The following is a 26,520-nucleotide window of genomic DNA, read 5'->3' on the forward strand; positions in this document are numbered from 1 at the left end:
CTAGGGAAAGAAAGTCAATCACGCCTCGCATACCATGACAAGGCGATGCTACGACGAGAGGGCGCCCGGTATCTCGAAGGTTCCGTAGAGGCATCTGAGGGGCTCAGTGTCATTTATCCTCTCGGCACGGATACACACACCTTAGGATTAAGCCATCGTTGGGATGCCATTCAGTTAGGGAATAACAGAATCACAAGTGATTCTGTCATTCCCGTATCCAGCGGGGCTACGTGGAAGCAGGCATCCGATGGTCAGTCAGCTCAACCCACACATCCTAAGCCAATGCACTCGCCAAAAACAGCATACACGGTGGTTCAGGCAGTGAACGATAAACAAGGACAGCCAACTCGCCATTGCGATTAGGGAGATAGAAACTGAAGTGGTTAGAGAGCTCTAGGAAATACCAAAAAGTGCATATCAGAAGTATTTTGAGGATTAGAAAGAACACTGGCACAAGTGTATTAAATCTGAGGAAACTACTTTGAAGAAGACAAAATATAAATTATTGAAATATTTAATGGTTTCTGAGAAAAATGAAAATTCACGCCATTTTTTGAACAGAGTATGTAAAACTTGCATACAAAACAGATCTAAATCTAATAATGAGCAAAATGGTGAAGCCGAGACTCAAAAAGTATTGGTCTTACCATACTTTGAACGAATTATTGACGAATTCTGACGAAGATGGAGAATGTACCGCTTTTTCTGATTTGTGTTCAATTGTTAACTCCAATCTTCAACAAATAATTATTGGAATCGTCTAAATACAAACTAATTTTGAATATATCCTGAAACATTTGATGAATGTACTGATTATGATTGAGAGAAAAAATATCATTGAACTGAAAGGGTCATTTATTTATTTCACTTTAGACAATATGTCTGTTTACATGGAGACATTATTGTGATTGCTCCTATTTCATAATTTCGTCTTTCTTTATCTAGTTTAAGAAGGAAAGCAAAATTTTATATATTTATACATGTATTTCAAAATTGATAAATTGTCTCTCTATTTCAAATATTGATATATCAATGGTGAAATCGATGGTAAAATATGGATTTCAAGTGAGCACTAACAATAACTGTATTATACAGTGCATTCCATTCAGAATGAGCCACCCTGAATAACTTTTGGTATAATGAATTACAGGAAAAATAAAAAAAATATGCCAATAATAGTATACAGGGAACACATTTTCACATATTCACATTTGATCTAACTTTCCCTATCGCACCCTCAGAGCATGTCACCATTTTTTTTAAATGGATCAATTGTTTTGCATCATATATTCCATGTTGAACAGATTTCAACAAAGTAGAATACATTATGGTCTGAAGCTCATAGTTTGGAAGCTAAAAATTATTTGAGTTGGAAAACCTGAATGAACTTCTGACAATCTGTCACCTAGGTTTCATAGGTGGTTTTTTTTAAGTATATTTCAGAAAAGTCTTATTTTGCCTAGTAAAGTTTTGAATTCGATATTCTCTTCATTTTTTATTTGTCTCATTCAACAATAACGATTACCTACCAGGTGAAGTTACAATTGATGTTTCTGTTTTTGTGAATTCTCGGGAAGCAATGGTTTATACGCTTCGAAAACGGATTGAAATTGAGTTTGTACTACCAGAATGGAAATAGTGCTAGAGTTGCTGCCCCTATGTTCAATGATAATCATCCAGGGAGAAATGTACGACACAAATAAATTTCGGAATTATTGAAGAAATTTAGGGAAACTGGATCTGTATACAATAAAAAGCATAACAGTTCAGGAGTTGTCAACGATGAAGCTATTTGTACTGCAGTTTTAGGGCACGCTGGGCTAAGTTATCTTGAGAATCAGGAATCAGTCATAGAAATGTATTCAGGATCCTTCATAAGTACAAATTTCATCCATGAAAGATTAGACTAGTTCATGAATTGAACGAAGATGAAGTATCACTGAACGGATCAACTTGCATCAGAAATTCTTGTATAAAATTTATTTTTCGGATTAATATACGTTTAGTTTGAATGCAGAGGTGAATCGGCAAAATTGTCTATATTGAAGTGATACGAATCCTCATTTATACCGTCAAGATACCCAACGACCTAAAAACTGAATGTTTGGGCAGGAATTTCAGTTGACCACATCATGAGAATTTTTTTATCGGTGATAATTTAACTAGTTATAAATATTTGGATATGGTGGAGAATCGAATAATACCATACATCAATAGGGCAAATTGAGGGGGATATAAATTTATTCGAAAACGAAATGATTTCACAGCAGGATGGTACACCTCCTCATTATGCAGCTCCAGTGCGACGATTTTTGGATGACCATTTTCCTGGTCGCTGGATTGGCAGAAGAGGTTCTACAGAATGACCACCAAAGTCTTCGGATCTCACTTCTGTAGATTTCTCTCTATGGGATCATTTGAAGTCTGAAGTGTATGAGACAGAATCAACAACATTGGAAGATTTGAAAGAGAACATCAAGAGGGATTGCAGAGAAATAACTCCCGAGATTCTCAACCACGTGAGGGCGGCAATGGAAGTTCGTTTGTGTCATTGTATGGAAGTTGGTGAAAACGTTTTTGAACATTCACAATAGAAAATTGGTTTCTTCTAATTGTCCAGTCATCAGATTCTGATTCAGTAATTGGAAAAATCTATTTTTCTGATTTATTGCTTCCATATTTGTCTCTAGAACGAATGTTCCAAAATGTGGCCTCCTGTGTAATTGTTGACCTGTTTTTCATTTTCCCCACAAATCATTGTTTCGAAAGTTATTCAGGGTGGCTCGTTTTCAACTCAAATGATATATAGCTCCCGAACCATAAGCTTCAGACCATATGTTTTGTACTTTGTTGAAATCTGCTTATCATAGATCATCTGATAATGCGAAACAATTGGATGTTTTTGGATGATATTGTGCCAAAACTATTTCGCCATTCTTGGCTATGATCTGCAGAATTTGATGACGTATTTTTAAGCGAAACGCCAGGCATAAAATTTGTAGACCACCCAACAAACATGGAAAATAGCTTAGGCATGATCATTAATAGGTTCACATATATTGAATTATAATTTGAAAATGCGGGAAAAATGTTTTATGGGTTCATGTTACCCTCAATTTATCTCACCATTTAAGATATAATGACTTTTTTGCAGATCATTACTAACATGTATTCAATGTTTCTAAAGTGATCTTCAAATATTTTCATTCCACTTTCAATGATCCAAATACTTTCCAACAAATAATAGTAGAGCAGGATTGGTAAATTGGACTCGACCTCTGTGTGATATAATTAATGAGGACGGCTAGAAGTTCTCCAGACCTTCATGCCTACTTAAATTTTCAGTTGACACTTTCTGTAGAGAATATATCTCCCAAGAGAAGACAAGCAGTAACATGCGACATTGTTTGTCCATCCTGGGAAATGCCCGACAACACAAGTATATTTAGAGTACTGTTTAAACAAAGCATGGCCAATAAGAATCGGCTGTCACCAGTTGCAGGCGGGCAATGCTAAACGGACTCTTTAGGATACAATTGACGTTTTCTGACAATAAATTTCGTTAATCTTATCTTTTAACTCGAATGGTTCCGACTGGCTTTATGCGACGAATACATGGAAGGAGTTAAGAGGTATCGATGGGGTGAATATATAAAGCAAACATTTCAGCGGTGACGGTGCAGGTGTTAATTGAATTCATCTGCTTTGAATTAATTGAGTCAATTACAAGATATGGAAATACTGAGTGTCGGAAGTGAATTATAAATACCACTTTAGTTTTTTAGAAATTCAATTGTATTTCTTGGGGCAAGTTGTTCCCGTCAGCCTCGTCTTAGTGATATGGCACTTAGATTATAGAGATTTGGGTATTTGTAGTCTACAGCTTGCAAAAAAGTTGAATATATCGTTTAAAATTCCGAGAGAACTAAGACCATCGATGACATTCTTCAACTGTTCTGAATACACGTGCATAATGCATCATTATGAATGTTTCTTTCGTTGGTTTAGTAAATCTGGATACAAACAAAATCCCTTTCTGGCTTGTGACTGATTTACTACCCATTGAATATAATTATAATAATTATCATATTATACAGGGTCCTGCAACAGTGGCGCGGTGTTCCATATCTCTATTTAGGAAACAGATAGGAATCTAGATTTCTATATTATTACCTTATTACTCGAGCTCTACAAAATAAAAATATTGGCGGTCACACAGCGTGTTCAATTTGTTTTGGGCGGATCCCAACTGTGTTTTTTCAAATGACAACCTATATTTTTTATCGTTTTTTCGGTTTCTACATAGAAAGTAAAACACACTTTATGTATATCTTTACTTCGAAAATATTGTCGGTTTTCGAGATATCTAGCATGACAGGTTTTTTTTCCAATATTCGTCACTGAGAATATTTAAAATTATAAAGTTGTGCCAAGTCCAATTGAATTTTTTCTTGGTCAAATATTCTACTCTACATTGGTAACTGAAATCTACCTGTGATATACAGGGTATGAAAAACCGCTTGTCACATATTGTAAATGAAAATTTGCAGAATCTTTCTTATTTTGAATGGAACACCCTGTATATTATTGATTCATAAGGAGCTCCAACGAAACCTCTACAAATTTCATCAAGCATTCCCTAGGTTCAATATTTTTTCTTAAAAAAGCATTTTTTTCGAAAAATGTTCGTTCTTCCTATTTCTACGCCATAAACTCGACTTTTATCAAAGCGAAATCCATTTGACGACAGAAGAATGTACGAAAGATATTTCGTTTCAATTTTGTACATGATAGCGTGTCCTATTGTTTTTCTTATTTTTTTTTTTTGCAAAAATGACAACTCTCTATTGTATCGTTATAATATCAATGATTTTTTTACTGTGAAATCCATATGTGACGACTGTGATCGAGATATATATTATGTTTATAACACATGTATTCTCTGAATAGATGCATAGTTTTTGATGCATAGTTTTTGTCGAAGCCTTCCCTTAAAATATCGCCCCATGCCTAAAATTACCTGTTGCTAGATAAACAAGTTTTGAATTACACCGCAAAATGTACATTCTTGAATAATTACAATAATTTCAATAATCTCGAAATTTGTGCCATATTTTTTCGGTCTAAAACAACCTCAGCGAATAAAATAAAATTAAACGATTTGTTGAAACCGGATGTATAAATTATTCTAAACATGAGCGCATCAAGCCAGCTACTGATGAAGATAATGAATTGCAAGTTCTTCTTGCTGTTGAAGAAGAGCCTAGTGGGAGTCAACGACAAATTGGTGAAATAGTGGATATAAGTGAGAGATCAGTGCAACGAGTTTTGAAGAAACATCGCTTTCATCTATCTCATACTACTGTATGCCGATTTTGAGAAAAGAGTGAGATTTTGCAATTGGGCCATGGGAAAAATTCGTCGAAACGAATATTTTTTCAATAACATTTTATGGTCGGATGAATCGACATTCCATAAAAATTTATTTGTGAATCGACATAATTACCATTATTATTCGACAGAAAATCACCACTTATTGAGACAGGAGGACTATCAATATAGGTGGTCAATAAATGTTTAGGGAGGCATCATTGGAGAATATGTAATTGGTCCATACTTTTTTCAAGGACATATGAATGGAACAATGTATGTGCACCTGCTCACTATTCGGCAGAAGTGAGAGATCATCTCTAAATGAACTATTTCCCAATAAATGTATAGGGCGGAATGGGCCTGTACGGTGGCCCGCTAGATCACAATATTTAACAAAACTGGATTTTTTCTTACGGGGATACATAAAAAAAATGGTTTACGTCGAGCCACCGAGCCGCCAGCTTCTTCCGAAAATATATGACTTTGAATAACGAATGCTTTTGGCAGCATTACACCAGCTGTCTTGCACAGGATAGAACAGTCTTTCAAACATAGACTTCAGCTCTGCATTCAAGAAAATGGAAGACATGTCGAACATATTTTACAAAAGTTTCATCATCAACCTTCATTAAACTCTTTCTTTTTTAGTTTTGTAGTTTGTCAGTTGACAAATTTAAATATCTAGAACTCAAGCTCTGAATTCATGAATATACACCACAACATGAAAAAAAAAAATACTAATATTGACAATGATTTTTCATTTAATCTTGTTTGGTTTGATATTGCACGATTTATGGGAAAAATTACATATATTTATTTCGTAAAAAAAATATTTGTTTGGACACGCTTTAATGTATAAAATTGAAACGAAATATCTTTCGTACATTCTTATCAGTCGTCAAATGGATTTCGCTTTGAAAAAAGTCGAGCGTAGAAATAGGAAGAACGACCATTTTTTGAAAAAAATGCTTTTTTAAGAAAAAATATTGGAACTAGTCATAGGGAATACTCGATGAAATTTGTAGAGGTTTCGTTGGAGCTCCTTGTGAATCAATAATATACAGGGTGTTCCATTCAAAATAAGGAAGATTCTGTAAATTTTTATTTACAATATATGTGGCAAGCGGTTTTTCATACCCTGTATATCACAGGTAGATTTCAGATATATCGTTTGAGAGAGTTACCACTTTAAAATATTTTACCAAAAAATAAATACAATCGGACTTGGCACAACTTTATGATCTCGATTGACGAATATTGGAAAAGAAAACTTGTCATGCTAGATATCTCGAAAACCGTCAAAATTTTCGAAGTGAAGATATGCATAAAGTGTCTTTTATTTTCTATGAAGAAACCGAGAAAGCGATAAAAAATATAGGTTGCCATTTGAAAAAACACAGTTGGGATCCGCCCAGAAAAAATTGAACACCCTGTGTGACCGCCAATATTTTTATTTTGTCAGGCTCGTGCAATAAGGTAACATTATGGAAATTTAGATTCCTATCTGTTTCCTAAATTGAGATATCGAACACCGCGCCACTGTTGCAGGACCCTGTATATTATATCGCACCAATAGTACGAGTATACATATTCAACACCCCCTTGATAACAGCCCTATATCAGAATATGAAATTTATGAAAGGCATAGATGAAAAATCAATATTTACAGTTGAAGATATAATAAATGATATAGCTGATCCACTTGTCTTTTTGATGAAGCATTGTCTCATACAAAGGTACTACCCATAGAAATTAGGAAAGACTTTGGTAATTTCTCTTGAAAAAAAACGTAATGTAATGCTAAATATGAAAAATTTGTGAAACATGGCATTAAGGCAAGATTTGTATTGCCTGGGCAATCTTCATCAACAATATTGAAAAATATATAAATATTTTAAAGTACATAAATTGTTTTGAAATATCCTATTTTCCATTTCTACATTTCATATCAAAATCTATTTGATTTAATAAAAAAATTATCAAAAAGGACAAAAAAAATCAATTTACTGACGAATGCAGAAAATGTCGTCAGAATAAAGTCATCATTTCATTATTTTTAGAGAAGCGCTCGTGGTAAAATAACTTTTAAACAAGCATTATCATTGAAAATAACGAATTTACGGTTTTTTGTGAAGATCTTTTTGTAGTTTTTTAATTCTCAAATATTGAAGAAAAACTGTCCGATAATGGGACCGAGAAATATAATAAGAAAATAAAAAACCACCCTAATAACTAAATTAACTACATATAAAATACTTATTGGGTGAATTTCACTAGTTCGGACTTCCATTGTCTACTATATAAAATGATTTGAAATCCCTGAAACAAGTAAAAAAGAATAATTAAAAAAAATAGTTGAAAATAACAATTATATTAAGCAACAATAAACTTGAAATGAAATGATAGGCAAATAACCTACAAGTAAAAATATAATAATTGAATAAATAAAAATTAAAGGAATGAAAAAAGAAAATAATGAAAAATGAAAAAGTGTAGAGATTCCAAGTCACGTTAGTTCACGACGTTTCGATTGTTGATATCTACAATCGTCTTCGGGTGATGACGGGTGATGACCCAGTCATCACCCGAAGACGATTGTAGATACCAACAATCGAAACGTCGTGAACTAACGTGACTTGGAATCTCTACACTTTTTTATTTTTTATTATTTTCTTTTTTCATTCCTTTAATTTTTATTTTTTCAATTATTATATTTTTACTTGTAGGTTATTTCACTATCATTTCATTTCAGGTTTATTGTTGCTTAATATAATTGTTATTTTCAACTATTCTTTTTTAATTATTCTTTTTTACTTGTTTCAGGGATTTCAAATCATTTTATATAGTAGACAATGGAAGTCCGAACTAGTGAAATTCATCACGAAACATTGTCGATCACCTTAAAACAAACTTATTGGGTGTCTGATCTGGAAACATTTAAAGTTACTCACCTTCTATAAGCAACTGCAGCTGATTCACGAACAAAGTTTTTATCCAACCAGTGTATGGTAACTTCTAGGAAGCTTCTTTTTTCATTCGACCAAATATCTGCTGTGCTGCATAAGTAATTGATACTCCTAATTTTATATTTAATTACTTGCAAATTTTCTTCATGTGACTCCACGATTCGTTTCATTATTGTCTTCCTTGTTGGTATTTTCAAGCTTAATCCTTGAAAGATATTCTTGAAACTTTGATGTTTTATCATAGATATTGCACTCATTGTGTTCACAACAAATTTTTTTATTGTGTTTTCGAATACAGATTGGCTTAGAATTGGTTCACCACCCTCTTTGGTCATTCCCAAAATGGAAGGTTGAATCAACTTAACTTCTTTGGATTTTTGATTTTCGGAATCTTGAGTTTCATTTGTAAGTCTCTTTCTTTTACAAGATTTCTTTGAACTTTTGTATTTATTATAGTCTACAATTTTGTTAGGATGGTTTTTTTTAGGTGTTCATAAAAATTTGAAGAAGAATTTTTCATTCCTTTTATTGTTTTTTTTCAGTGGAAGGCACAGTTCACAATCAGCTGTAATGTTTTCACCATCATGTACTTCTTGTACTTTAAAATATTTTCCATCCAGTATAGAACTACAGCCAAACTGTGGATCGTCAGGTTGTTCTTCTATTTGTTTAACGAATAGTGTGGGTGTTGAAGTTTCTGATAAACCACGAACACGGTTTTCATTTTTCTCTTTTGGTTTTAAGAAATTCATAAGAGAATTAGCCTTAGATTTTGGAGGTATAATTCGGCCAGAATCTGAATCTGACAATTCTTCTAGGTGATAATCAGGATTATCTGAACTTGAAGCAAATGGATCTTCCGGAGCATAATCCATTTGTTCAATATGAGAACTGGTAGATGCTAATGCAGGATCAGATGAATTCATATTGTTCAATCTGGAAGTGGAAAAAGTTAGATAGTGACGACAATGTGTCCAAAAAAAAAAGGAAGAGATTTATTTCCTTATGGAAGACATACTACGTACTATATGGATAGAACAAAATAGATTTAGTATTTCTTTCATAATTTTTACATTGATTGTTGTAATGTAAAACAGAATTAAGTATGAAAGTTATCCTATATCTATCAATATCAATTAAATTAAATTACTTAAATTAGTTTCCAATTTAACTAAAAATGGCCATCATCTAAAATTTAGAAAATGTTTTAACAAATATTTATTTAATAATTTGAGTTTCTTATTGTATTTCTCGACAACATTTTGATAACCAACGAAATACTTGACTTACCTTTAAAAAATGTAGGTATACTCACATGTAATGCACACAACTTAATACACAGAATGTTTATGAACAGGTATATTGCACGATAGACGATAATAATTATAAAAATCACAGTAACAACCTAAACGACTCTCATCTATGACAACTCAATCATAACTGAACTAAATGGAACTACCACAAGTTCGTGATCCTTGCAGCAGACAAGATTTTGCAGGATTTTTCCTGTAAAAAACGTGTCGCTAGACGCTAGATGCTGAATCCCGACTGTAAACTGGGATGGATGAATCATCGCATTCATCGTTCGATATGTAGTTCAAATTCACACATAGCAATATTAAATTTCTATCCTGAGAAAATGCAGAAAGATAGACTTTCCTAATTATTGAACTATTGTTATTGAGTCATAAATACAGTAATATTGGAAAACTGAAAAACAATTAAAATTAAAACGAATATTTCATTTTCAATTATATAGGTTTATTAAAAAATTGATACAAATAATTTTCACATATGAAATGAATTTTATTAGGGTTTTTTGTAAGGAATGGATAATTATAATTGATATGGGAATTATGAAATGGCCACGCACATACGACATAGATTTTGATTCAACGAGATTGATTGGTACTGGGTATCTTTTAGTTAGGTGAGGCGGTAAAGGGGTGAGGTAAGGCGATAAAAGATTTTACCGCCTTACCTCAACCCGTTTGGGTGTCCCAACCCCGTAAACGGAAGGAAACAAGCCCCAAGTGGGGTCTACTGCACATTTTTGATATATGAGGCACTCATTTTTCGAGGTGGCAAACTGCTAAAATTGTATTTCACCGTTTTCGAAGATGCCCGACAAAATGCGACAAGATACGCCTGCATTAAATGGGGCTATTTGGTCTGGTTCTCATTCATCGAATAATTTAAAAGTATCCGAAGATCGAAAAAAGTATTCGGTATTCGGATACTTACAAATTTGGTCACGGATACGGATACTGAATACAAAATTTGAAAAATATCCGAATACAGCTTTCGAATACATTTAAAGTATTCGGATACTGTATCCGAATACAGAAGTAACAAATTACAGAACTATCTTAGTTCTGAACAACTTCGCGAAACTATTCGAAATAGTCTCATAAAACCGTATCTGCTTAAGAGTATCTTATCTCATTTCAATTCACCAGTATGATTTCAGAAACTCGAGATCTGCTATCACAATTCATATATGATAAACTTGATAATAGGGGAAAGTTGGACTCTACAATATTCTTGCAGTAACTTCTTTGCATTATTACTTTGTTATTTCCAAATTATAACATGGCTCTTTTATATGTTGTGCTATTTACAATCAACATATTCTTTCTGTCGAAAGAGTCCAGGAAAAATTCTTGAAATTTCTATGTTTCAGAAAAGAAAATAATCTGAATGGAACTATTTAATATTAAAATTGTTTAAAATTTTGATATTATGTCACCAAAATTTGACCGTTTTCGATGAAAATAGCAAAAAAAAATATTTTTTCAAAACTATAATCAGTATTATTTAGAACATTTTCATTATTTGAAAAAATCTTGAAGGAATCATAGATTACTCCTTCAATTCTGAGGGGCAGGAAATTTCAGGAATATTTTCTTAAACATCAATCGATTCCAAAAATAATTCCCACAAAAGAAAAAACAGATTTTACCAGATTTAACAGAATATCATCATTACCTTTTGATTTTTTTCTTAATTCCTTCGGTTCTTTTGTTCATCAATAGAGACAATGGAAAGATTAATTTGCAATGACTGAGAAATTCAAATCTTTCTCGATAAAGTTTATTATTCCTGTTTGTCGTGGTATTTTCGACTTAATTAACGTCACTCTTGTCAGTAATGGAATGACTTTGGTCTGACGGAATTGTTTGCGGGTTTAAAAGAACGCGAAATGACTCGCTAATGAGGTTTGTCGTGTATTTAAGGAGCCATTCATTGATTCATTACATACTTTAATGAATGCACAGATTCCATTTATTTTATATCTGAATTGTCTTCACCCTTAATCACTATTAGGACAAATGCATTACCACCTAATAGAGATTCTAATGTTGATTAGGTTTTCATTGATTTGAAATAGTTTGACAACAATTATATGTTCAGAAGTAATAAAAAGAAACGATAATTTAATTTCCATATAATATAAGAATATTACCTTTTGAATAATGAATGAAAGAGTGATTTCTGCCAAAAATCAGGATACTTTTCTAGTAAAAAATGTTGATGATGAATGGGTGAGTCCACGACGAACTGAAGGCCCAGTAAAAAATTCAACTGGTTTCAATTTTACCATTTGCAGAAATCTATTAGTCTAAAAACTTACTAATAAGATTTATTTTGATTATAATGTTTACGAAGCCGTGACACGTGTTTCGCTATGCAATAGCTTACTCAAGCAGGATTTTTTCAACCAATTTGAGATTGAAACATTTTATATTCTAAAAATTTCACTCTGATCCATGGTCCGATCAGATTTCTGACCTAGTTTCACCTGCCTCAAAGGAGTACATTGTAAAAACAAATTGGCATTGTATGAAAATGTTCTTTAATATTTAAGAAAATATTAAAGCGGTCTCCATTTGGAAAGAAAGTTTTTCTCCACTCGGTCCATGGAAAATAATTTCATGAGTATTCGAATTTCGCTCTCGGAATCATTTAGTATAACGATCGTTCCAAAAAAATCATCAACCGTACACCCGTATAATTTTCCGTTATGAAACAATCATTAATATATGAGACTGATTGTATAATTATACCACTACCATAATTTTGTCATAATACAAATTACCTAAAAATATTCACCCATTCATTTTTCCTTATCGACATCTACCGAATTTATTATTTTTAATTATATCCAAAGACGACTTTTATGTAAAACAGTGACTCAAATTGTTGAAATATTTTTGATGGTACGTTCTGATTCTGGTAGGAATAATTTCTTGTAATTACATAATGACAAGGACCATGAGAGTATCACTTCGGGCGAAATGGACATGTGGACCATTTCTGACACGTTGTTGCCGATACGGATAAAAATCCGTAGTTTTTGGAATTTCAAAGAAGCAAATATGTGATATATGTTAAAATATGTTCTTTCCCTCAACTAGCTATCGCACCCATATGAACGATAACCCTCAGAAGGCAAAATTGTGCGAGCTAAAGGCTAACGAGGTCTTACCTTTTATCATGTTATTGCTAACACGGATTGAACGATAGCAAGTGAAAATCAAGCGTTTAGCCTGAGGCTTGAACCATCGACTCACACAACATCGGCGACTGACTGAGTGAGCAAAGCACCCACGTCGAACCGCCCGGCTACCGACCGACAATTCAATTTTTCATTCAATATGACATCGAAAGAAGATACACTTTTTCTTTATAACATAAACGACATTGGTCTAACTATATTCATATATTATCTGGGACATGATCAGTTGTCGATGGTTCAAAAAAAGTTGCAATTCATCATAGAATGAAGATGATTCAACAATGACGAATGGATATAAGGAAAAAAATTGTTTAAATTATATCTCCACCTCATCTAGATTCTGATCCTTATAAATATATGGTTAGAACATCTATATTTTTGGTAGTTTTATTCGCATGTTTTATTCGAATTGACTTCAATCTTCCAGGCTATAGATATCAACAGTTCTTCTCATGCATTTGAAATATATATAACCCCTTATTCGGTATTCATTGTATATTATCACTAGAGTTTTTTCCCAACACCAAACTGTTATTTTAACACCTCGATACGTGTTTCGATCACCAAGTGATCATCTTCAAGAGAAAATCAGTTTAATCTTCTACTTGAAGATGATCACTTGGTGATCGAAACACGTATCGAGGTGTTGAAATAACACTATGGTGTAAGAAAAAACTCCAGTAATATCCATAACTGCACCTAAGCTTCCAAACAATGCATCATAAGTATTCATTGTACTGAAAAGTTAAGTCATATTATCTTTAGATGAGGCAAGTATGTAATTAGCAAACACTACGCTATAGTGTATGGAGAGTGATACACCTACTAAAATATTCCTTGTTTTTGAAATTGTCTTTCGTAACTCAAAAGTTGTATCTCAAAGATGTGAGTCAAATTCAATAGAAAATCAGAATAAATCATTTTATGAGTCAACCCAACCTGTCATACTCTACCATTTGTTTTAGCTATGACAAGCATTGCATGTGGATATTGATTGGAATCCAAACTGTTTTATATTTTCAAGAACATCAAATGGATTTAAGTTTTCAATCAATCTAGAGATAGATTGATGGATTTGGGTGTTAGTATCATGAAAAATGAAAATCCAAAACTTCATATGTTTTTATACCAGTTCTATTTTTAATTAAAGTTACTGCAGTTTCAGTTTACAGAGTCATTTTCAAGCGAATACAATAAACTGAAATAATTAATATGTTTAAAATATGTTTTTTCGTTAACCAGCTATCGCACCCCTATGAACGACAACCCTCAGAAGTCGACACTTGTGCGAGCTAAGGTCTTACCTTTTAACGTGTGATTCCTAACAGGAGTTGAATGATAGCAAGTGAAAATCGATTGTTCAGCCTGCAGGTTGAACCATCGACAGACACATCGGCCGATTGACTGAGTGAACAAAGCACCCACGTCGAACCGCCTGGCTACCCACCGATTATATACCTATACAACTGCAATAAGTAATAACAGACCGTTCTTAATAGCTTTATTTCCTGAATTTCGTTTACCTGTGACCATGTGAGTACGCCAATCTGAAAACAGGCGAGTAGACCAGGCCAATTTAGTCATTTAGTAGGTTTCATCCGCAATGCTCATATTTATGAATTTCTAAGGATTCCAAATAACTGAGTTTCCAACTCTTGCCTACTTAGTGCAAAATTTCCGTATAGTTTCATAGTTTCAATAGTTTCATAGTTTCAATTATTGCTGTAGGTGAATCCAGGAAATAATCTGAGCATATTCTGACATTAGAACTATCTAAGGATATTATCAATGATGATTTAGAACGGTTGAACGTTTTAAATCATATGAACATTATCATCTCATTCATTCCTTCCTTTAACGAGAATAAATGTTGAAGGCTGAATTCAAAATTTGGATGAGTAACTAACATTTGGCAACCCTGTAGCATTGAAGGTGAGATGCGATCATCAGTATTTTCATGTTGGGATCTACGCCCGAGGAGGTTCTTTTTTCATGAACATGCAAGATGGATGAGATTTCCAAGGTTTATATCTAATTGATTGGTTTTATTGATGACCGATATTTTGTGATGAATATGTTCGAGTTTGAGTGAAGCAGCTGCAAGTATAGACGAAGTTGTCAATGATCTGATATGTGTATCTGATGACACCAAATAGAGAAAGGTATTTACACAATGAGTATATTTTGAAATCATGTTTCCATAGTAGGTATTTCGGTATTGGGTTCGGCATTGTGAATGAATGTCCCATTTTTTGCAAAATGTCTTTACTTAAAAAAAATCTTTCTGGATTGCCGACTTTTTTTTTCAGTGGCCAATGAAAAAAAACTCAAAACCAAATGTGATGGGAAATTCAAATGGGAAAAATCATGTGATTCATATATCTTCTATTGTTTTCTAGTTGAAAAGTTCAAAACAGTTTTCTGAATGAAAATTTGAATTTTCCAACTGAAAAGGCGTTCCCTTATATATGTCAAAAATTGAAAATCCCAAAATATCGGGCTTGGCAATTCAAAACTGGAACTGTTTTCTCCCACATATTCAACGAGAAATGTTTAGTTATTAATCCTCGACTTTCTTTCATCTATCTATTTCACTTTCAGAAAACCCATTTTTCAATATAATAATAATAGTGGAATAATCTTTATTATCAGAAGAGTAGATATTATGGATAATGCGTATGTGAATGAGTGAAGTCGTATACATGCATATAATGAATCTATATATACCTATAAATTTTGAACTATAGTTGAAGGTTAGTCTTTGCTGCTGTGTATAGCAGAAACTAAAGTTAATTCTCGTTCATCCTCATCAGGAAAATACTTCAGAACTATTATATATGATTGTTAAGAATTCATGCATTAAAATGACACTACTTACTATTAAAATCTGTTTCATAATAGTAAAATGTAATGAATGATCTTTGAAAAATTTAAAATGCTAACAATATTTTGTGATTTCGTTATGATTTGGTACAACTGCTAGCGGCAGGTTTATAATACTTTATCGAGTCCACTCTACATTTGTATTGCAAATGGATTGAGATTTTGTTGGCGTTTGGGTAATTTTCTACCTGCATTGTCATGTGTTTAGGTATTTAATCAAAACACTTGTTGAAACTATCAACTATGTTAATTAATATAAAATTCTATATCGTTATTATGATTGAGAATTTTCTTTATAATAAAAATCAGCTATGATTATTCAAGAAGACCAACCTCTAAAAAGAATGCTCTGCGATCTGCGATAGTTTGGTGCTAAACCATTTCAACTACTGTGACTTCATATATGGGCCATACTTATATGATTCAGATGAAAAAAGAATACAACAAGTGCAAAATTCTTGTTGCCGTCTAATTTATGGACTTCGTAAGTATGATTCAATTTCTGAGGCCTTTAAAAACTCCCGCTGGCTCAATATGAAAAACCGTATGATTCATCATTGAATCATTGTTTTGTTCATAAATTGATTACCCTTCGCCATTTCCCCCTTCCAATACAAAAACTAATTCTGCGTGAATATATACACTCAAGAAACATTAGACATAAAAACAAATAAACTATGTCACAACATCGCACTGCACAGTTTCTGAGATCATTTCTTTTTGGTGCTGTAAAAATCTAGAATTCATTGCCCGAGCAATTGAAGAGGTTCAATATCTGAAAATTCAAATGCAAATATAAAAATTATATTTATGATAGTCAGTAATGTCAACTTTTGCTCATTGGGCAAATAAATAAACAATAGATCAATTAAATTTAATTATTTATCAACTCTCTTCAGAGGGTAATCACAAATTATTATTTTGATTTATGTTTCTTATCTCGAGGTACCATCACTGTTAATTGTATTTTTATTTCTGTATGTTCGCGTGCATTATGGAGTGGTGCTTGTTGGTTGAGTTAGAGTAGCTTTGAACTAGACTTCGCCAATGAGTACCAGAATCTCCTGTAACTTATTTTCATTTTCAAATGTATCTTTGTATTGTATTTTTGTATTATCAATAAAGCCCATTTATCATTATTATCATTATATCAGGTATAAGAAGATATCCGATGAATCTCTGTCGAATATTATGATTGAAGGTTCTACAATTACTCCAACCAAATGGTCTAATTTCCACATGTCGTCTTCTTATTTTACCACATGTTCAGAACATTTTCGCCACTTATCGGAATTGACATTTTTCATATCTCAAAAAGTACTTTGACATCTTTTATTTCGAATGTTGTAATTTTTCTTGCCTTCTACTTGAGAATGAACGAGGTCAATGGGCTTGACTTCGCAATTATAAACGCGCAGTCGCTTAATAATAATATTTCGTTTCTTTTCCAATGAGCTCTATTTGAACACACTAAGGACAATAGTTCTTTTTCAACTATACTGTAATCAAATGATCTGTTTTTGTGTCGAAGTCATTCAATGATACTCACTCTTTTCTATGCATTATTTGATATTTTTTTCTACCTTTCTGGGACAATAGTTTGCATCATCCATCACAATCACAGCGTTAGGTGGAATGAGGTCCAACAATTCAGGTCAGATGGTAAGAGTATCGTTGTGACAAACTCTGAACACCTGATTCGTTTCCCAGCGGGGCAGGCACAAAGTATGTGCTCTCCTGTTTCATCATTTTCCAAACAGAGGCGACACATACACTGTCTTCCAGGCAGTCCAAATCTCTGCATATGATGATTCAAATGACAGTTATCTATGAGAAGGCCTATTAAACATCGTAGTTCATGCCTACTGTAATCCAACAACTGTTTAGTATAGAGCTTCGAAGGGTAAATAAATGCCTTGGAGTGAGCCAATCCTGGAAGATTCTGCCAGAGGTTCATAAACCATCTTGCCATTCAGGTGTTCGAAGTTTGTTTAGCAAAGCCTGAAGCGATGCCAATGACAGATTCTGACAGGTACGATGAAGCTGCTTGTAGCACCCTACTTTGCAGGGGAGTCAGCAGCCTCATTGTCTTCAAGGACGTTTTTGTAAATTTAATATCAATTTAGTCATTGCTCGGTAGGAGCCAAGAGCTTCCAACGCCGCTTGACTGTTCGAGAATATTTTTATTGACTTGTGATGAGGTTGAATTCTTTCAATCTGTCCGCTCACAATTCAGTAGTCATAAAGTCAGAGGTCAATTCGAGAATGCTGTGAATTCCAGTGTCAACCAGCAGTCTGTTGCACTCTACATCGAATTGATTTGCGCGGTTGGTAATGTACACAAGCCTATATGCACTCCATCTAGCCTCTATCTCCAGAAAGATGTGGAGAGGAGGTAGATCTAGAAGGATCTTCATGGCCGCTGACGGTGTGGTACTGATGGCATCACTAATGGCCATGCACGCCTGTATCTGTCAGAGCCCTTTTCTGTAAAGCCTTCGGCCACTGGACAATTGCTCCATAAGTGACCATTGGTCTGACAATCATCACATAAATCCAGTGGATTTGTCTGGGACTCAACTAATAACAACACTGAATAATATGCAAGGGCTTTTTCATTCTTTAGGTAATAAAGTACCTGTTTAAAATACTATTAGATTGGATTGAATAATGATATCATAAGCAGAATACAAGAAGATGAAATGTGTTCACACATCAACATTTTTCATGAAGTACATGTACCATGTAAATTGGTACAATTTGTTCTATGAATCGTTTGAAATTAATTATTAATAATTTCAAAATTAATTAATTTTTCCCCAAAATTAGTGTGCTCTAAAAATATCATCTATTGATTTCGAATGAAATTCCCATTGTTTGGATGAAATTAACAAAGCTCATGATTGTGAATGCTATGAAAAAAAGAGTACTTCTTCTTGTTATATCATCCAAAATGATGCTGATGAGGTGATAAGTAAGATAAGTATGGTGTCTCGAAACGTTTTAGTATACTATGGAAGATGGTAGTGTTCCATGTATGTGACTGTGATATATTCACGGTAAAATTATCATTTAGATTTGTAAAAGTATTCCTAAATAAGCATTCGGTCGAGCTGATAACTTTTTATATGTATTTAAAGGAAGAAGTGTCGAGCAGTTTTTATACATGACTTTTTTAGGATAAGGGAATTTTGTAAAAAAATATAGGTTGTTGGCAGTTCCAATTCTCTGGCGAAACAATAAAAAGGATAAATCCAAGCTGCGTATTTTTCCTCCCGAATTATTAAATATATTACAACTGGCGACGAGGAGTGTAACAATTCAAAATAATTGTAAAACCCACGAGTGGAAAGAAAAATGGCGAATCCATCGTATTATGGTCAAGTGCGGGAGTTTAGTGCTCAAGATAGCGATTGGGGTATTTATAAGCGGCGGCTGGATAATTATTTTTCAGTGAACTCAATCACGGATGACGACAAACAGAAAGCTATATTATTGAATGCTTTCGATGAAGGCGCGTATAAACTGATGTACAACTTGTGTCTTCCAACATTACCAGAAAATAAGACATACACAGATCTTACGCAACTATTTGACAAATATTTCAAGACAACAGAGTCCTTGTTTGTAGCAAGATCAAAATTCTTTTCATCTTTCAAAAATCCACACGAAAGTGCAAATGAGTGGGCAGCAAGAGTGCGAAATGCGGCTCTGAATTGTGAGTTCGATGAAACAATGGTAGATATGATGTTACGTGATAGATTTATCATTGGCTTCGATAAGGGGTCAATTCAGTCTAAACTGTTCAAAGAAAAATCGTCGTCTAAATTGGCTGACGTATTGGAAACGGCAGTAGCAGAAATGGCGGCGGTAGAAAATAATGCTGGTAGTCATCAATCATCCGTAAAATTGGAGCCGGGGGTGAATCACGTGGCTTCCAGGAACTTTCGTCCGAGCTCAACACCAACAAGGCAGTTATCGTATAGTGAAAGTTTGGGGGTAAGATGTGCTTGTTGTGGTAGAAGTAATCATATTACCCAAAAGTGTCGTTTTTTGAACCATGTTTGCCATGCATGCAACTCTAAGGGGCACTTGGCTCCTGTCTGTCCAAGAAAAAATGATAAGGGTAAAAGGGGAAAGTCAAAAAATAAATATGTTCAGAATTTTATTGAAACTGAAGAATTATTTTCGATAACTAGTAAAAAAATTGAAAATGATCCATTCATTGTTGAAATTTTGATTGATAATAATATTTATAAATTTCAGTTAGATACCGGAGCTAGTATTTCAGCCATATCAGAATCATTTTGGCAAAGCAATTTTTCAACGTATGAACTATTACCTCCTGATAAAAATTTAAATGTTTACACAGGCGAAAAAATGCAAGCTCTAGGTATGTGCAAGATTAATATTATATATAATGGTATTGCAAAATTACTAAATGTTTTCGTTATTAAAAATGGTGGTCCTCCTATTCTTGGTAGAGATTTTATGTCATTATATTCCTTTGGTATAAATCAAGTTAATTTTGCAACCGATTCAAATGATATAAATTATTTAATGAAAAAATTTAAAAGGGTTTTCTCTCCGGGTCTTGGTACTTTTAATAAAGGTACCGTGACTTTGACATTAAAAAATGATAATGTTACACCAAAGTTTGTGAGGGCTAGGCCATTGCCATTTGGCTTAAGAGACAAAGTTGAGGCTGAATTGTCAAATTTAGAAGCTTTAGGTATCATTAAACCAGTGGATTATTCTCCGTGGGCAACACCCATTGTACCTGTTATAAAAAAATCGGGGGCTGTTAGAATTTGTGGTGATTTTAAAATTACGTTAAATCCAGTATTAGAAATAGACCGATTTCCGCTTCCTCGTATAGAAGAATTGTTTTCGCAATTGCAAGGAGGTGTTATTTTTTCTAAAATTGATTTGTCACAAGCGTATGCGCAGATTTGTCTAGATGAACCATCGAAGGTGTTAGTTACAATCTCGACTCACAAAGGGCTTTTCCAGTACCAACGATTGCCGTACGGAATTGCTCCAGCTCCAGCAAAATTCCAAAAAATAATGTCCTCATTAACCCAAGATATTGAAGGGTGTGTCTGTTTTTTGGATGATATTCTTGTTTGTGGAAGAGATTACCGGGAACACTTAGAAAGATTAGAACGTATATTCACTAGATTGCAAGAGGTAGGAATGAAAGTTAGTCGTGAAAAATGTAGTTTTTTCCAGGAAGAAATTAGTTATTTAGGATATGTAATTGATAAAAGAGGTTTACATACCGCAAGTGATAAAGTAATAGCTGTTAAAAATGCTCCCACACCACAAAATATAAGACAGTTGCAATCGTTACTTGGCATGATTAACTATTATGGAAAATTTATTCCTAATTTGGCCATGATTTTGAACCCATTATATAACTTATTGAAGAAAAATGTGAAATGGAATTGGTCAAAAAATTGTGACGTGGCTTTCAATAAAGTTAAAGAAATTTTATCATCAGCCGATGTTTTAGTCCATTACAATCCAAAATATCTGATTAAGTTAACTACGGACGCTAGTCCATATGGTGTTGGTTGTATTCTTTCTCACATCTTTCCAAATGGACAAGAATGTCCAATTGCTTACGCATCGCGTACTCTTTCCCGGCAGAGAAAAATTATTCCCAAGTTGAACGTGAAGGTTTAGCAATAATTTTCGGATTATGTAAGTTTAACCAGTATCTCTACGGTCAGGAATTTACATTAGTTACTGATAATAAACCTCTCTTAGCCATTTTTAACCCTAAAAAGGGTATTCCGCAGTATTCCGCTAATCGTCTTAGGAGATGGGCTGTTATTTTATCAAATTACAGATATAAAATCGAGTATGTTAAATCAGAGAAAAATAATGCCGATTTTCTATCGCGATTACCAATTAATAATAACGAAAATGAAGTTTGGGAATCTGTTGAAGTGGATTATCTTAATTTTTTTTCAGATAACGAAATAATCTCTACAAATTTTGAGATGATTAAAAAGTTTACAGATGAAGATACTGTTCTTCAAAATGTTAAGAGATTCGTGAAAACTGAATGGCCTAGATACTCAAAAAGTGATAATGAACTTAAAAGATTTTATGTCATTCGACACGAACTTACAATTGAACATGATGTGTTGCTTTGGAATAATAGATTTATCATACCAGAAAAATTAAGAAATAGATTATTGAATCAGTTACATATGTCTCATTTAGGAATTATTAAAATGAAAAATATCGCAAGATCGTATTTTTTTTGGCCTGGAATCAATAAGGACATAGAGGACTTTGCAAAAAGATGTGATAAATGTTCAGTAAATAAAATGAGTCCTGCGAAAACTAAACTGAATCCTTGGAACTGGCCAGAAGAAGTTTTTGCTCGACTTCATATTGATTATATGGGACCATTTCTGAATAAATATTTTTTTGTCATTTTGGATGCTCATTCAAAATGGTTGGAAGTTTTTCCAACTACCACTATTAATTCTAATTTTACTACAGCTGCATTACATTCTACTTTTGCAAGATACGGTTTACCTAAAACTATTGTTTCCGATAACGCCTCAAATTTTACAAGTTTTGAATTCCAACAATTTTTAAAAAAATTTGAAATAAATCATATCACGACTGCCCCTTACTTTGCACAATCGAATGGAGCAGCAGAAAATGCTGTAAAAAATATTAAAAATGCCTTAAAAAATGCTTTAGGCCGAAGTAAAAAAATAGATATTAATACCTCATTGAACTCGTTTTTATTCGATTATCGTAATGCTAAACATGTTACTACTGGTGTTTCACCTGCTACTCTGATGTTTGGCCGCGACATACGAACTCGTTTTAATAATTTAAAACCTGACTTGCAGGAAATAAAAAAGAAGGTAATTAAAAATCAAGAAAAACAGACCACCTATTTCGGAGGTAGAGAAGATAAAAAATTTGAAGTAGGGGAGAAAGTTCTAGTAAAAGATTACAGAGAATTAAATAAATTCACGTGGATACCAGCAGTAGTGGAAAAAATCATAGGTAGATGCACGTATATTGTTAAAGTAGTAGATATTAATAAAACATGGAAACGACATACTAATCAGATGCGAAAAACCAAAGTTCAGACTAATTGGCCTGACAAAGAAATCTCTGCTGAGAATAGGGATATCCAAGATTCGCTTGAATTACCTATCAACGACCAACCCTGTACTTCATCTGTTGGAAGTAATGAAAATATATGTATTCCAGTTGGTAGACCCAAACGATTAATTAAACCACCTGATCGTTTAACTTATGAATAATGTACCTTTTAGTATTTAGTTACTGATATCTTAATTATAATGAAGCCTAAGTATATATTTTAATTTATTTGTTTGAATTGGTGGTGGTGACTGTGATATATTCACGGTAAAATTATCATTTAGATTTGTAAAAGTATTCCTAAATAAGCATTCGGTCGAGCTGATAACTTTTTATATGTATTTAAAGGAAGAAGTGTCGAGCAGTTTTTATACATGACTTTTTTAGGATAAGGGAATTTTGTAAAAAAATATAGGTTGTTGGCAGTTCCAATTCTCTGGCGAAACAATAAAAAGGATAAATCCAAGCTGCGTATTTTTCCTCCCGAATTATTAAATATATTACAGTGACATATATATATATATATATATATATATATATATATATATATATATATATATATATATTACAATGTAGGTTTTCACGGATGGTAGAATATGATGTGTTGTTTTTCCGGGTGTTCATTCGTTGTGTACTATTCGATAGTCGACGTTTCGCCATCATCTCAGATGGCATTATCAAGACGAGTTACTGCTTCGCTTCGAGAAGTGTAACTGATGTTAGGTTCTTCTTGTGGTGTTTTAATACGGTTTCGCTTGCGTAAGTTGTATGTATTTGTTACCTGTTTTTCCACCTGAGGGTTGTTGATGGATTTTGGTAGTTCTCCTACCTGTTTTTCTACCTGAGGGTTGTTAATGGCTTCTGGCGGTTCTCCTACCTACGATGGTTCATTATCAATTTGTGGTTGTCTTTGGGGGTTGTTTTTAATTATTGTTTTCCAAATTCTTGGGATGTTTAGTGAGTCATCCCTTTCATTGATGAGGCCTTGCTTTTCGATTTCGATAGCTTCCCTGATTTGTCGAATTCTTGGGTTTTGCACCTGTGCTATCTGTTTTGTGGACTCAAAATTAATCTTGTGACCTGTTTGTAGATGGTGTTGAAAGAGGGCAGAGGAGGTTTGTTTTGTTCTTATCGAGTTTTTGTGCTCCTGGATTCTGGCAGATATACGTCTGTTGGTCTGACCGATATATTGTTGTCCACAGTCCTCGCATGTGATGCTATATACCTACTCCTCGGTTTTCTAGGGAAATTCTCTCTTTCGGTCTGGGCAGCCAACTGGATATCGTTTTGTGCGGTTTGTAGGTTGTCCGAATGTTTTTACGTCTTAGTATTTTCCCGATTTTGTCGGTCACACCTTTGATATAAGGTAGTGTCACAGATTGTCTGTCATGTGGAGAGTCTTCTGTCGATCTAGTGAATGTTTTTTTGGTTCTTCTTTGTCTGTCGATGGCTTTTTGTCGCAGAGCCTTTGTTGTCTCCTCCAATTCTGTTGCCCTGTTTGTTGGTTCTGTTAGGCGGAAACTGCGGGATATTAACGTGTTGGCTACGGATTGTAGCTGAGTAGGGTGGTGGTGTGATGCTGCTAGTAGGTAGCGGTTGGTGTGTGTGGGTTTTCGGTAGACTGTATAACCCAAGTTGCCAGTTGGTTTTCGTGTTATGAGTAGGTCTAGGAAAGGTAGCTGCCTGTTCTCCTCTCTTTCGGTAGTGAACTGGATGCGGGGATGGATGTTGTTCAGGTAGGTCACAAACCGGTCTAGTTCTTGTTTTCCGTGGGGCCAGATGATGAATATGTCGTCTACATATCTTTTTCACAGGGTTGGTTTGAGGCGGGCGTTGTTAAGTGCTTCTTTCTCGAAGTGCATCATGAACAGGTTTGCGATCACGGGCGATAGGGAGGAACCCATCGGAGCTCCCTCTACCTGTTTATAGATCTGGTTGTCAAATATGAAATAGGTGTTTTTAAGGCAGTGCTCTGCTAGATCCGTGATATGTTGCAGATAGCTATGATCAGTTCTAATGGTGGCTAGGGCTTCGTTTATGGGTATACTCGGGTAGAGGGATTTTATGTCTAGGCTGGCAAAACAGATAGCACAGGTGCAAAACCCAAGAATTCTACAAATCAGGGAAGCTATCGAAATCGAAAAGCAAGGCCTCATCAATAAAAGGGATGACTCACTAAACATCCCAAGGATTTGGAAAACAATAATTAAAAACAACCCCCAAAGACAACCACAAATTGATAATGAACCATCGCAGGTAGGAGAACCGCCAGAAGCCATTAACAACCCTCAGGTAGAAAAACAGGTAGGAGAACTACCAAAACCCATCAACAACCCTCAGGTAGAAAAACAGGTAACAAATCCATACAACTTACGCAAGCGAAACCGTATAAAAACACCACCTAACATCAGTTACACCTCTCGAAGCGAAGCAGTAACTCGTCTTGATAATGCCATCTGAGATGATGGCGAAACGTCGACTATCGAATAGTACACAACGGATGAACACCCGGAAAATCGTGGACATGACACTCAAGAAATATGGAGGCAAACCGCGGACACGTGTTTCTGGCTATTGGCCTCATCAGCGCGGTGCAGCCAATTGCAAAGGTGGACAACAACTGGTTACCAAAAATGGAAAAAAAAAAAAACATCACATATACACGGTGTCACCAACAGGAGCCAACCACACATTTGTGGTTTCAATTAGAAGACCCAGCATTCCCAGGCATCATCTAACATCACCACGTATATATATATATATATATATATTTGTATGATACTTTTATTGCATTTCTTCATTACTCTTTTCAATAGTTTCCACATTTTCATTTCATGATGTTGATTATCTCTCGTGAAATTTTGAGAATAATTTTCAACTGATTAAGTTGCATTGTGAACATTGTTAACGCAGTATGATATGTTCTTTATTCGAAACCAAACCAAATTTTTCCGGAATTTTATTTATGTATACCTATCAGGAGATTTGGAATTTTGAAACTATTGGTATTTTTGACATTGTCAATTATATGTTTTGCCCAAAAAGTTATGTAATTTATTTTTGATGAGAAAAATATCAAATCAAAAAAGTGAGAACACTTCTTCATAAATTTCCATACCATTGATGAACATATTCACGTGGTGAGAATAATTTAAGGAAGTGGATTTGTCGTTCAAGTTCCAATAAATTGAAAAAAATGATTGGATGCTCTTATTACTTACCTCTACTTAACTGTATATGAAAGCTCAATATGCTTTTCTAGATTCACGTGAACCTCAAATTTGAATGATAGTTTTAGAATACATCAATCGAAAAATTCATGTTGACAAAAAATAATTCGAACTCACTATAAAATATATGAGATAGCCGCAATGCATCGGCTGCAATACAAAATGAAATATTCACGGTCGGATCAGTATTCGGGATGACATGGATGTAATGCGTCAATTTTGATTACTATATAACACCACGAATTAATCGCATGCAATTGGATTCAACTGTTTCCAAGGGATAGAGACTAGAGATACAACCAATGGAATATTTCACAAGTACTCATTGAACACATAACAATCATCAGAAATGTTTGAACGAGAAAAAATGTGACAATCTGGATTGACAATATTTGGAAAAATTCAC

Source organism: Leptinotarsa decemlineata, unplaced genomic scaffold, assembly GCF_025532065.1.
Source record: "Leptinotarsa decemlineata unplaced genomic scaffold, Ldec_3_MD MMD2_tig00000505_RagTag_RagTag, whole genome shotgun sequence".
Lineage (NCBI taxonomy): Eukaryota > Metazoa > Arthropoda > Insecta > Coleoptera > Chrysomelidae > Leptinotarsa > Leptinotarsa decemlineata.